We start from the raw sequence: 15,804 nt of genomic DNA, 5'->3' as shown, positions 1-15,804 counted from the left end.
AAGTCGTGATAGACGCGATCGAACACCTGGTTGAAGTCAAGAGCTGCCGAAAATCCAGGCGACCTGTTCATAGAACCCACCTGGATAGCTTCATGGACTTCGTCCTCCATGACGGTAGCAATCAGATCCATTGTCGCATCCACAGGAATCAAGCCAAAGGAGAGTCTGGAGACTGTTGTAATGTTGACAGGGCGGTTACATTGTTCAGAGTACAGCATAACAATGTGCATGGAGGGCAGACACGATATCCCATTGGGTATCAAAACGCTGCCCGTCATCAGTCGTGAAAACATTAATCAAATTCCTCTGACAGCATCGTCATTCCGCTATTAGATGATACATAGATGGACACTCTTGCACTAACCCACTGTGTGTGTGCGCCCTGGCCATAGCTTCTTCAAGGTGGCAGTGAGAGAGGGATGTGAGCTGTGCCTTGGCACAACTCGCTATCACCTGGTGCTCTGGCGAATACAGAGCCATAGTACATTCCTGGAGAATGGTGAAATAGAATCCCTGAGCCCATCGCTGCCAAGTAGCAACCTCCCTTCCGTAACCAAAGGCCTTGTGGACAGCAGACTTCGCACAGAGCACCCACCATGAGAAGGCAGACTGATAGGCACCACGGCATTGACGAAAAGCTGCCCATGTGGTCTCAATGAGCTGCTGGCAGTCAGGTGAAGTAAGGTGGACCATGTTAAATTTACATGGTCACGCCACACCCTTTGGTGGCAGAGATTGATGGCGCAGATAGATGCGTCATGGTCAGAGAACACAGTGGGACAGATTTCAGCAGCCAGCACCTCACCTCATTGACAATATTGCGGGGGATGTAAACACGGTCGAATCGCCTGGAAGAATGGCTAGTGAAATGTGTAAACCCCAGACGATCGCCATGAACATGCTTCCAAGAATCCACTACCTGAGGTGCTAATGAACTGTTGATAGCACTGTGCAGAGAGAGTGTCATGTGGTAGTTGGTCTTTTGGTGCAGTTGCAGTCGCCTACCATGATCAATACATCCTGCCGACCAAGGAACAGAGAAATGACTGTCTCTGAGAAGGAGGTGGAACGTTCAAGGTGGGGACCCAAACAAGGTGGGGCACAGACTTTGACGATCCTGACGGCACTAAACGTGAGAGCCATACCCCTGGCATCACGGAGATACACAACTGCATCAGCGAGGGTACCATCATGTAAGAGAATCGCCACCCCACTACAAGTAGGGGAAGCATGAGAAACATGTGCTGTAAAACCATGGGGAGCACAGAAAGTTGCAACATGCACCTCCTGAAGGAGAGCTACATCAACATTCTCAGTATACAGCATGTCATGGACTAGAGCCACTTTGTGGCATACGTGAATAGTTTTGACATTTACGGTGGCTATGCGGTAAGTCTGAAAAGCTGCCATCTCCACGAGGACAGGCGATTCAAGCACGGGGGAAGCACGGGGAACTCCTTGTTAGGGCCCCCCGAAAGGGCACATCACTGCGACGGGGAGGGAGCCGACTCCACCATGGGGCTCCATCCTCAGCATCGACATCGTCCGCCCAGGAGACAGACGTGTCACTCAGCCGGTTCAGTGGAACATTATCAGAGGTGCGCCCACAGGTAGCGTCAGACACAGAAAGGAAGGCAACCATATCAGACGGAGGTGGTGGAAGGTAGGTGTTTGGAGGTGGACGCTGACTTGAGATAGAGGCAGGGAAGGACGTCGCATCGTCAAGAGTCAGGGCATCAGAGGACTGCACGCCGTCAGTAGCAAGGTCGTCATCCTGTGCACACATCCGATGGATGCGGTCTTCAGAAGGGGTAACAGCGCTGTCTCTTACGTTTCCTCGGCGAACGTTTTCCTAACATGCTGTTTCATGATCAACAACCATGGGATCGGAACAGACAGCTTGTGCCTACAGACGGTCATCGTTCGTTTGTACTGCCTCCGGCAGGGGTGTGGGAGAGACAGGCAAAATGTCCATCGCGTCGTCGAGAGGAGCCGACACGGGTACCGACTGATTCAGAGGTGGTGTAGCAGGCAGCGCTACCGCAGACACAAGTATTTTACAGCGGGCGCCGCAGGAGGAGCGACGTCTCCGATCAGCGCGTGAACCAGTCTACGTCGGAGGCATTCGGAACGGACATGGGCGTCCTGGCCACAACCTGAACGAGAGAGCGGCTGGCAATAGTACATGACGACAACGCTGCAGCCGGCAATAACCAAGTAGGAAAGCACGTGTTTCCGTAGTTCAATTTTTATCTGACGGACACCATTGAGGAGGCTGTACGTTCCGAATGTCTTCCACGTTTCAGCCACATGAGTAACGACGTTGCCGTAGCGTTTAAAAGCTGCTACCACAGCATCGGACGGTACTTCAAACGTTAGTTCGAAAACCCGCAACGTTCGGAGGCCAAAACCAGCGTGATCAACCAGTATAGTACCTGTATGTCCGTCAGAGTATCGAAACTTGAGATCGTTAGCGTGACGCCGTCACCACATCGGCGCACAGTTCGTCATTCCAAGCTTTATGTACACTGTAGTACTAAGGATTGAAAAACGTATTCCGAGAAAGTCTTGTGGCGGGAGACGCATTTCATCCCGTATAAAACGTTCAACTTCATACGCCCTTGGTAGTTCGTAATCTAATGTAAAAGTTAATTGTGGCGTGGCGGTAAGAAGACGCCATGATGGTCAGCGAAGTCGGACTCTTGAGACGAGCCGCTACGCTGAAGTAAACAAACGCGCGGTAGCTCGCGTAAGAGGCAAGACGCAAACAAGGCATATACGCCTCACAAAAGCCAAAGGCCGACTGATCTTAACATTTATAGCTCTCAGATACGCTTTTCCTATACTCCGTAGTTCTGGTGTTACTTTTAATTACCATTTCCAGATGTTTTACTGGACAACAGCGCACAGCATGAACTATATCGGCGTTGTGGTTGATACTCATCGACATACAATGTTTGGTACCGATTTGAGGTGTGTGTGCTAGAATTTGAGGGTCATTACGACAGGGTTTTGTAAAAAATGTCTGAAAAAAAAGCATCTAATTGAAAAACATGTCAATTTCTTTCCCTAACTTCTAATGTTTAAAACTTATATAAACTTCGAATAAAAAAAGCCCTCGGTAAAGTCCCCTAAATTTAATTATCTTTCATTTAAAAAATGAAATGAATCGGTTAATCTGTAGAGGCGCTTTGGCGCTGGAAAATACTGCTTCGAGAAAAATGCGTTTAGTTTGAAGTAACATAAAAACGTTGTTTCGAATGTTTGATAATCTGTGATCCCACGACAATAGAAGCATCGTTCCTTTTCCTCAGACATGCTCTGGTTGTGAATTTGGTGCTGCATTTTTCCAATCCAGGCTCTTTCAACAAACCGACCCGTTCCTTGCTTCGTGGTGTCCATGCGTTTCCTGTCGGATAAATCCGCCAAGTTTTTGCTGTTTGTCCCTACGACGATTCGTAACACGTTCATGGCGAGCATTGGCACCATGGAGTCTAAATAACAATGAAGGGGGCATTCGGATGGGCAGAACAATTTTGTCCGCAATATCTCCTGCAACTCAGGTCACATAATTTTGAGACGGCGCATTTTAGTCCCTATGGTGCTTAGGGTATTTTGAATGTCATTACTTCGCTGCTACTGGTAGATCACCGTCGAAAGTACCGTGAAACTTGGTTTACAGACGTCTTAATAATCTAGTATCAGGAACTGAGGTAGGCTTCAGGACTTTAATGGTATTGTGCTTCTTCGCCACAGTATCATAGCTCATACTCCACTTTATTTACAATTTTTCTGTTGCGGCGTAACACGTGACACCTAACATGTTTTACGTTTTCTGTTGCACTTATTCATACTCTCGAATATCTGTTCTAATTAAATATGTCACAATGACACTGCAGATGGGTTCGATTCCCGGCTGGGTCGGAGATTTTTTTCTCCTTAGGGCTTAGGGACTGGGTGTTGTGTTTTCCTCATTATAATTTCATCATCATCATCATCATCATCATCATCATCATCATCATCATCATCATCATCATCGGAAGGCAACCGGAAACCACCACTGGAATCACTTCCCTAGCAGCTGATGCGGTGGGCCTCTCTGACGAGGCTTTCCCCATGACAAGACCTGCCGTAAGGCCGCGCACAAAGTTTTTTTACGCTGCAGAGGCGCCCGAACGCGAAAACAATGATTTGGAATTATGAAACTTAACAGGAAACACGGTAAGCGATTTGCACCATTTGCTTGTCCATTATCATCAATTTTTCTTTATTCACTCTTCTGCATGTTATAGACAAGCAAAATTACTATAACGTTTTTTCTGCATCTCATCAGGAAAGAAACCATACACTACATACAAAAAAATAAAAAAATACAAGCAAAATGCTCGGATTTTGGAGTAATAAATGAAATGACAGCCAAGAATATTCTTTTACGTTTTCTACTGCACATCATATTGTTAAATCCGTTCTAATTAATCTCGTTACAGTGACACTGTAGGAAACTGTCATGTGCAGAAAAATGTAAGATACACGCAAGGGTTTGACAACCTGCAAAAATTGGATGAAATTAATCAGGCTGTGATTTATAAATTTTATCTGCACATTAACATACCATCAATATGTATAATCTTACAGGCAGTTTACTTACACTTGCACATTTATCTAACACTTGTCTCGTTAATACATGGCCACGAAATCGCAGGAATTATATGTACAATATAAGACTTCACAATACCGTGTTTCCATATTTTTTTCAACATGTAAAGTGCCTCATATCAACACGGCATTCACAATATTATACATTTATTGTACGTATCTATGCAAAGTAACTGATTCTTGAAACTCCCTGGCAGATTAAAACTATGTGCCGGACCGAGACTCGAACTCGGGACCTTTGCCTTTCGCGGGCAAGTGCTCTACCAAGTAGGAGACGAGGTACTGGCGGAAGTAATGCTGTGAGGAGGGGGGCGTGAGTCGTGCTTGGGTAGCTCAGTTCTGAAGTTTTAACACTGTACTTGCCTGACGAAACAATGATGTATTTTCTGTGTGAGCCGAACAGCAGTAACTGTACTTATAACACAAGATCGGAAATGTTTATTGTTTTGGCTGTCATTTTTCTCCTATTCATTATGTAGAATTACAATGGCCTTACTTTAATATTATATTCTTTACTACGAAGATGTACCGCATTTGAAGAAGACAGACTCTATAATGCACATTAACAAGTCTATGTTACATTTGTGTCATAATTTATACGTAGAGTCTGGTCGGTGTGAAGGGCAAATGCCGATTAATTGTCAGTACAGGTAAAAGCAATGAAACATTCCCCCTACCACATCCTTTAACCACGCAGTGGTGGCGCTACTTACAACTTTGCCCCTGACGCCTGCGGCCGACTTCACGGTCGAATTCAGCGGCGACAAGTAAAATTTGCCAAACATTTAAATTTTACTGCCTCTGTAACTAATTTTGTTTGTTACTGAGCAACAAAACTACAATCTTAAAGAGCCATTAACGTTTTGGTTTCGGCTATTAGTTTCTAGCTGCATATTACTATAAGATACGACTGAGCAACGCAGGCTGCAATTTGACGAACCCTGATCTACACTGAAAATCCAAAACATTATAACCAAATCCCACCACGACGTTGGATGTCCCTGGAGGCGTTGCGGTCACGTGTCGCAGTAACAAAAGTATGCAGCGAAGCAGACAAGGGCGGAGTGTCACCCTAGCGAAGATATGGGCTACAAACGGGGAAATCCATTGAGATAAGCGACTTTGAGAAAGGGCAGATTATTATTACGCAGAATTTATGAACGAGTTATCTCGAAAAGGCAAAGCAGGTCGAATGTTCATGTGCTACTGTCGTGAGCATCTACGAAACAGAGGTAGGAGCACGTGCAAGTGTTTCGGGGCACAGCGTTCATCTCACATTGTTGAACATGGAGCTCCGCAGCAGACCATCCCTCTGTGTTCACATATTGACCCAACGACTTCATCAATTACGATGAACAACGGCTCGAAATGTGCAGCAAGCCACGAACGCAGGCTTGTGCGAGCAGTATTATGCTACGGGAAACATTCTCTTGCACTTGCACGGGACATGTAGTAATCGAAGACACGTTGACAGCTGCGAACCACCTCCATCCATTCATGCTTGATGTCTTTCTAACGGCGATGTCATCTCTTAGCAGCATAAATGTCCGTGTCTAGGAGCCAGAACCATATACAGTGGTTTGAGGAGCATTATGGTTAAGTCACGATGCCTCAGCGACCAAAATTCGCCTTGCGTAAGTCGCATGGAATCATCTGGGTCGCCATCACAACGTACGCGAATCAACGGCCCGTTATTTACGGGAATTAAATGACCTGTGCATGGACATCTAAAGCAATATACCTCCACAAACCTACCAAGAAACTGTCAGATCCCTGATACGCAGAATCAGTGATTTATTTACTTTCAAAAACGGAAACACAAGCTATTAAGCAGGTGGTCATAATGTTTTTACTCACCAGTGTATATTTCAAGGATGCAAATTACGTAAGAAAATCATTTTTTCATCGGTCTCGACAACCTTCTCTTACTGCTGCAACATATATTACTCTGAATATGCAGCAGAGTACAATATTGTTATTCCTTCAAATGTTTTCAAAAGCTTAACGCACTGCTCCATCAAACACCACTGATGAAACGCCAAATTACACTGTCCATTCATATTAACGTGACCACCTGTCATAAAAGCCTGCAAACCACCTTTTGCAGCCTGGACCACTGCAGGAAGTGTGAGTTTCTGGAAGGTACTGACAGAAATGCGGAACCATGTCGACTAGTGCCGTGGCCAGCTGCACTAGGTTTCACGGTCTAGGATCTGTGACGCATGCAATCTGATCGAGGTGGTGTGGTACCACCTAGATTGGGTTTAAATCGGTGGAGTTTGACAGTGTGGGAAGTACGGTAAACTCATACTGGTGCTCTTAAAACAACGCCATACACTGCAAGCTGAGCAACACGTTGCTTTGTTCTGCTGGTAGATGCAATCGTGCCAAGGAAAAACAAGCTGAATGTAGGGGTGGACTTGACCCTCAAGGATAGGTGTATACTTCGGTTGATCCACTGTGCCTTGTAGAATTGCATCATCCAGGAAATGCCATGAAAACATCCCCCAGGCCATAACGCCCCTCCTCCCGCCGGTTCCTTCCCACAATTGTTGCAGGGTGTCTGCTTTCAGACGTTCCATTCCAAACACACCAACGCAAAGTAGTCCCATGGAACATGAAACATCAAACATTCATCTCAAAAGGCCACCTGTCGCCACTTTGTAGATGTCCAGTTACGGTATTTGTGTGCAGGTTCCAGCCTCCGTCGCTGATGAACAATCAGCATGGGTGCATGAAACAGATGACTGCTGCAGAGGTCGTAAACAGCAACAATCGCTGAACGGTCATCAAGGTGACACTATTGGAAGTCCTTTGGTTCATTTGGGCAGTCGGCTGCCTAACAGTTGTACGTCTGTCTTCCTGTACAAATCTCCACAGCCATCATTCACCCATGGCCTGTAGTGCACCACAGTTACCTAAGCACGTTTTGGATAGCACAGTATGCTTTAATCATGGTGGCATGCGAAAGTTTTACCAACTTAGTCAATTAGAAAAATTGCCACCCTTGGCCCAAAAGCCCTTTTGGGCGTCAAATCACTCCGTTTCCACATTAAAACTGCACTGTTTTCCGCATCTCCAGCAACTTGCTTTATATACCTTCCACTGTTAGTGGTGCCACCTGCCACCGAGTGGTTGCTGCAAGCTGACATCGAACATAGACGGTGACCACATTAATGTTGCTGGATCACTTAGTAAGCTGTCGTGATCAGCTAAATACAGTGACAGCTGTTTTATTCCATCAGGCATTCTATCATATCGTTTTCTTTTTCCTAGCTTTATTTTCACAGGGTTGGCATGTTAATCTGGACTTCAAAACATTAATGGTGAGAGTATCAGGATAACCTTTGGGGTTTTTGTGTCAATTACATCACAAAGGAATTTCCTTTCACATTGTTGATAGTCAATTTCCCTACTTCGATGCTCAAGACAAAAAATGGCTCTGAGCACTATGGGACTCAACTGCTGAGGTCATTAGTCCCCTAGAACTTAGAACTAGTTAAACCTAACTAACATAAGGACATCACAAACATCCATGCCCGAGGCAGGATTCGAACCTGCGACCGTAGTGGTCTTGCAGTTCCAGACTGCAGCGCCTTTAACCGCACGGCCACTTCGGCCGGCTGCTTAAGACAAACTTTTTTTGGGGGCTGGTTGAACATAGTGCAATCAGGGCAGCATCTCTACCTTTGTTCATTTCTTAGAACATATCTGAATGTTTCATTTTCAAACAATTTTTCCATAACTTAAGTATCCCTCAGACAAAAAATATTTCATTTGGGTTAAGAGAGGTTTATGGTGTTATCAGTATAATATATAACCAAAACAAGTTTAAATACACAGGGTATTCAATACATAGGTACCTACTTAACAATATCATATTTAAGGGCAAACACCTCGCATAGTAAAAACAACAACAAAAGTAGTGCCCGGTACGTACCACCTCTCTTCATCCACCACAAGAAATTTACGTTGGCAAATGGTGAACACTGTCACAGTTTACATTAAAATTTTCAAAAATGGTGTTTTCTTATTTGTCTATAATTAAAACTTCTTTTAACAGTGAGACTGCAATTCACAAGAAATCAGTCAAGTTAATGTCATCTGCTGGTGTCCCAGGTCGCAAGATCACCCATGCCTGACCACCATTGGCTCCCTCAGACCAACATATTACGAAATGGTCCTTAGCAATGTTTAGCCGATTATCAGACTACTTATAGGATGGCCAGAATTAATGTATCTGGCCTATCAACTGCTGCTGCAAATAGATATTCTAGGCACTCTTAATGTCTTGCTCATACCAGTCTGACAGGATTTCCTGGCTACTTGCAATAATAGGGTGACAAGGACCTTATAAAGACTTGCCACTGCACCCAATCGTAGCCTGATACACCTCCAAGTAGTGTTATAGACCACACCGAAATCCTTAGATTAGCTGCATGTCATGCTCGTGAACCCCCTAGCAGATACCTTCACTCCTAATGATACAACAGGTAATTCTATCAACAGTATTGTGATCTTAGTCAAATCCGTACAGGAAGGAATTAAGTAACTGCAGATTCAAGAACCTTGACGAGATATTAATCATGAACTCTGTTCTCCCAACGCTAGTCATGACAAACACCAAGATAACAATGGCTTGTACAAGCACTCTCAGATTGTGGCCAGGGGATTAATAGTACATCCCCCCCCCCCCCCCCCAACAAGTTGAAAATATGACCCGCCCTCCAGCATTCAGTTTAACAATGTAAGGAGTTTTCTTTAGCCGCCGTGAGAGGACTACGACATAATGTAGTCGATTATATACTGACCAGCTGTCGTGTAACCATCCGTACGCCACATATCCAAATAATCTTCTTGGACAAACATGCACGCTAATGCAGAGTTAAAGTTAGATGTTCGAGGCCAAATGTTCCAGCACTGCCTGGGTTTTTTCACAACACTACAATATTTGTACAATAAGTATTACATCTGCTACTGAGCACCTCACACATCACTTACATCTTCTGGCTGGGGTCATATTATTCTCATCGTAGTGTTCTGGAATTCACAAAACCTCTTCTTGGCACCTTGCATAGTTCAGATTGATTACACTCTACATGCAATACTCCTACGTGTTCTCCAATCAGCCCACTTTACAGACTAACCGATTGCAAAGAAAAGTACTCTTCATTCTCATAAGGATTGCTTGAAGAAGCATATTCATCACAAGACTTATGAATCACATCCACACTGTGATTTGTTAATTCCTGAATACTACAACAATACTAAAATGAGCCAACTGACTTGATAGCTTCCTGTTAGTCTTAGTAATACATATCTTTGGTTCCTTTTGGCTAGTATTCAAAATGAAAGGTACATATCCAGCTGGGAAGATGTTACAGAAGTGAAAATTTTTGGCTGCAAAGTCTATGATGCTGGTAGATGGATCTCAATATTGGTACAGGTCATATCCATGGACGAGGGAAAAATAATTACTGGATTTTTCCCAGAATTCCCAATTAAAAGTACACTTCCTCCCAGGTGAAAATACACTTGTTCCATGTTAAGTGAGAGTATACTTTTCCTCGAAACTGTAAAACTTATCAGTCTTTTGAATGGTTATGGTTTTATACACCAGCGTAGGACAGAGATGCATGGAAAAATCTCTTAAAAATGTATTTAATAATTTAAAGAGGCTACATCTTGTATAGATTGAATTTGCTGAGCAATAAATAAATAAAAGACATTATTTGGTCTTAAATAAGCCAAAGTGCAGAGCCACGCCTCTTCACACAGTATCCCTCTATCACACATCACTGTATTTTGCTCTGTGGAATTCAAACGTGTAACATTTTGTAATGGTTGCCATCACACTACATTCAGGACAGTGGAAATTAAAATGTCCTGTGGTGCCTCTCCTCCTCCCAGCCTGCTGTTTTGACAACTTGCCCCTGCTCAAAAAAAACTCGCAATACTTGATGGGGTTATTTGTAACTGGGAGAACAGGAACACTTCAGAAAATTTGCACTCTTTATTGTCTGTTAGCTAATACCTTGATGTTCTGTGTGACATAAAATTAAATATAGGATTCACACAACTACTAAAGACAATAGACAAGCAAGACAGTACACATTTCTTCAATCCTTAAGTCCTTGCACTGCTTTTCTCACTAACCTTAGTACAGCTTCACATGGCGTGCTTTCATTTCGGGAAAGAATCTATTAGCTCATCAAAGTACGTCCAACGTTTAGCTACATGAAAAAAAAAAAAAAAAAAAAAAAAAAAAAAAAAAAAAAAAAAAAAAAGGCCATTGTCTAATACTGAACAGCTATTAATACGAATAGTACCCAAGACTGGTGTGGTTTCTCAATCTGATTACATGTATTTTGTCACCGTCTGCTAGAAAACATGAAATAGGTCTGCCTAATACTGCAGCAATTTTAACACACACTGAATAAACTGCACCATTTTGGCAACATGGTCATTTTTATAACACAAAAGAATGTAATCACGAAGTAGCACTATCAAATGCTTATTAGGCCTACTTCAAGCAAAAAGTTTCTTGCTAGGAAATAGTTTTACATTTCATTCATACACTCTGGCTTCTGAAGCGCGACATCAAATAATAGTACAAAATTTTTATATAAATTTGGAATCGTCATATTCTTCCATAATTTGTGTGACATCCTCATTTCTTCTCCTTCCTCGTTCTAACAAACAATATCATCATCACTAATTCTGTAACTATTCCTGCCAGGGTTAAAACTTATTCTCCAGTTAACTTTACTAACACTGTCACAAGCGCCCTTTTAGTTATCCCGCGTTTACTCTCCGTTTAGGCGTTATTACGTGTTCCTACAACATGTTTTCCACACTACTCCCAAAATAGAACTTAAGCGGCTGCTAGTTGGGGATTGTACAACTGGCTCTTACCAGGGTAGAGTTCTGGCAAAAAAATTTCTGCCAAAATTTCATTTTCTTGGATACACCGAGAAGATAATATGTAATCTTTCCTACCTGTTATTCAACAGGGATGTGTTTCAAAATCATATGAATAATCAATAGACCAACGTGCGCTGGATGCTAGGTGCTTTGTGAAACAAAGTCCCCCCCCCCCCAAGAAATTGCCAACCCGGGAAGATACCCCACATTGTCTCCCACCCCATGTAAATTTTGTTTCCAGGTAGTATCTGGCAGCTTGTTGCTATTGCTTATACAGCTAACTGCCACACTTCTGTAGCCAGAAGCAGGAGAAGGTACTACTCACACACGACCAACTGCGCATGCACATGAGCTCGGTCGCAACTGCTCAAACGAATCTAATGTAAGCAGTTGTGACATCACACTCATCAGAGGCAATTAACATTTTGCTGTTGGCAGACACTTGTGGGAGCACTGTGTTTTTTTGCTTTATATGGCGCATTGCCTTACCAACCGTAAGTTTTATTTTTGTTTGTTTTCCTGTCATGTTTTATTGCTGCAGTATTATTCTGCTGTAGCGAGATACAGTAATATCCCTTGTTAGAGTATTGGTTCTTAACAGTCAATATTACAAAAAGTTAACTGAAAACTAAAACAATGAAAAATTCACAGAATTCTAAAAAACTTCCAGGTTTTTCCCAGTCTTCCCCCAGATGAAAGAATTCCCAGGTTTTTCCCGGATCTCCTGGGTCGTATACACCCTGTGGTAGCGGCAAACTACCCTATGAAAGTCCACAAGTCCTAGGTTAACAATTCAAACGCAGATGAAACTCGAGTGAGTCCCTTTAAATTCAGCATAAGCCATGGCAAATTAGTGTGGGAAGGGAAATGCAGTACAAAGCTTCAGGGGAGCAGGATAAGTGCAAGGCTTGAGAGGCAGGGTAGTGGGGAGGGTGCAGAAACACACAGCTTGAGACAGAGAAGAAAATCTTTGCAGAAGAGCATTCCTATATTCTCTGCTGATGTGTGGAGTGCTTATGAACAGGACTACCGCAACACTGACACTGAAGTGTTGCTGCTGTCAGAGAGAAAATGCTATTTCAGTATTTCAACTTGAGAAGTCTACTTTTATCGCTGTCTACAAGAAGAATGAGGTATGCTGATTAGCGATACTTCTCCCTGTATTCAATGGAAGCAATCTTTTCACACTCTAAAACTAGTATATAATGTTTGTCACCAGTATTCATGTAGTAAACCTCATTTTTGTCTACTACTGACTTGCACTGTATCTCTAGCAGTTAAGGTGCAACAGATAGCAATGTTACTATCACACTTACCTGAGTAACATCCAAAAAAATAATTTTGTTAATATAGATGAATGATATTCCACAATGATACATCATTAACTGCACAATATGAGATTTCAATCAGTTTGAACTTCAGATCTCTGATCACCAAACTTTCTTTCCTAAATGACTATGCGATATTTAATACAAGCTTCTAAAACTAATAGTCATGTAAGAGCAACGTTAAACATAATGTTCCTTTACTCTTAGGGTAGCACATTTAAGTGATACACATTGAATTTGAATAGAAGTGACACTGTCCCATTTTCAGTCTACAGCTCTCTCTCTCTCTCTCTCTCTCTCTCTAATTACAAATGATCAATGTCACTAAAACCATGCACTTGCACACTTGCATACTTTGGTTACATAAACTAATTTTTGTGTGCATTTTCATATTAACTTTTAATTTTTTCATCTCGAGCACCGAAAGTTTCATTCCAAAGCAAACCTGCATGTTAAGGGCAGATATAGGACAAAATTGTGAAAAAATTAGAAGTCTTTTATTGCGTAATTTATTAGATTTTGTCTAGAAATATGTTTTAAATAGGTTTTTCTGGGCATTTGCACCTGCCCTGCCACGGCTTTCTATGCTGTAATCCACACCACCTCTACACTAGAAATTTTTGGGGCATTAATTTCTTGTTCACACAATCTAAACTGCATACCAGTCTATGAGGCTCTCAAAGTTTAGCTCTGCTTGTTCCTTTGTTTACAACATCCTTTTTTTAATAGTATGTCCTACAAATTTATTTCATTTTTTAGTTTTTCATATATCAATCTTTCTTGCTCCATATGGGTTGTAACAGTGGATGCCTATTCAACAAAGTGAGAAAATGGCAAATTTCACTTGTAAAAGGTACAGAAAATTTAAAAAAGTGTTACCGATGCTCCTCCAAAGTGTGAAGAATGATTTTCAACAAGAAAATTAGTGAAAGAATTGATGACGCTGTGTACAGTGCCAAAGATGAGTTTTCCAGTGGATTTCGGTTAACTGACTCGGAAATACTTGCCCATATGATTAATGTTTTATGTGGCAACTGTGGGTCAAAGGGTCTCAAGACTGTATGATGACAGCGACAGAACTGGCTTTGTAAGTACGAGGGTCAGTCAAAAGGTAATGCCTCCTATTTTTTTTTCTACGTTTAATTGTCAGGAAATTTAAATGCAATTACATAGGTTGAAAACCACAACATTGAGGATCATTTTGTCATTTTTCAATGTAATCTCCGCCCATCTCTACAGTTTTGGTCCATCTTTGAACAAGGGCATGTATCCCAGCACGGTAAAAATCACAGCTCTGCTTCCTAAGCCATTGACGCACGGATATTTTGACGGCCTCCTCATCTTCAAAATGAATCCCACGATGAGCTTCTTTTAGTGGCCCGAACAGATGGAAGTCTGATGGTGCCAGGTCAGGGCTGTATGGGGGATGAGGCAAAACTTCCCATCCAATTTTGACAATCTCGTCAGAGGTGTGACGACTGGTGTGTGGTCTTGCATTGTCATGCAAAAGAAGAACATCTGCCATTGATTTTGTTGGGCGAACTCGCTGAAGACGTGCTTTAAGTTTGTTGAGGGTTGTGACGTATTGAACAGAATTTATTGTGCATCCCTGCTCCAAAAAATCAACCAGAATCACACCCTCTGTATCCCAGAAAACTGTTGCCATAACTTTCCCTGCCGATCGCACAGTTTTGAATTTTTTCTTCCTCGGCGAGCTTGTGTGACGCCACTCCATTGACTGCCTCTTTGATTCGGGTTCAAAAAAATGCACCCATGTTTCGTCCCCGGTCACAATTTTTTTCAGAAACTCATCTCCCTCCAAACGGAAGCGCTGCAAGTGTTGGGAGGCTATTGTTTTCCTTGCCTCTTTATTCTGATCGGTTAACATTCTTGGAACCCACCGTGCACAAACTTTTGAGTACCCCAATTGTTTAATAATCGTGATCACACTGCCTTTACTAAGAGAAATAATGCGACACACTTCATCTGCAGTCACCCGACGGTCACCACGAATGATGTCATCAACTTGCTGAATGTTGTGTGGAGTCACTGCACTCACCGGCCTGCCGCTCCGCTTTTCGTCAGTCAACGGTGTTTGCCCTTCAGCTTCCTTACAACGACGAACCCATCGTCTAACAGTGCTGACATCCACTGTCACAACACCATACACCTTCTTCAGTCTTTCATGAATGCGTATGGGCGTTTCACCTTCTGCATTCAAGAATTCAATCACACAACGCTGTCTCAAACGAACATCGATGTCGGCCATCTTACAAACTTCTGCTGTGCTGCCACCTGTTGACACAGAAAGTTACTACTGCAGTGGATTGCAGAAGAAGGTTTGAGGATTGGCGCCAAATTCAAATTTTTCACTTAACTTAATTTCTTTAAGTAGAAAAAAAATGGGAGGCATTACTTTTTGACCGACCCTCGTAATATGCATATTTTGTGTAAAAGCTTGTAAATATGTTCAGTTCAGTTCAAGAATTCTGCTCTCCACGGAAAGATGTACGAGGCGAATACAAGATTGTGTTACACCATGCGATGCTTATGTGTAAGCGAAGAAGGCACAAATTTGGTTTATGCTAGACGAACCAGTGAATAAATTCAGTGATTACAACAGAACACTCCTCCCTCAGTGCTCTTGAAGTTAAGTGCAAGGACGACATGAGAGCAGCTCTTGAGGAAGCTGTAGATAGTAAAAAAGAAAGGGGTGAAGGACACTGCGTAGTGGAGACAGATGTGTGTGTTTCTTGTAATGGAACCTGGATGAAGAGAGGTCATGCATCACTTCAGTGTATATCCAGTCACTGGAGTGGATACAGGAAAAACCTCTAGACTTCCAACTAATGAGCAACTATTGCTTTCAGTGTGAAACAAGAAACAACAATGACAG

This window comes from Schistocerca serialis, chromosome 9 (genome assembly GCF_023864345.2).
Source record: "Schistocerca serialis cubense isolate TAMUIC-IGC-003099 chromosome 9, iqSchSeri2.2, whole genome shotgun sequence".
Lineage (NCBI taxonomy): Eukaryota > Metazoa > Arthropoda > Insecta > Orthoptera > Acrididae > Schistocerca > Schistocerca serialis.
This window is presented reverse-complemented; position numbering follows the sequence as displayed.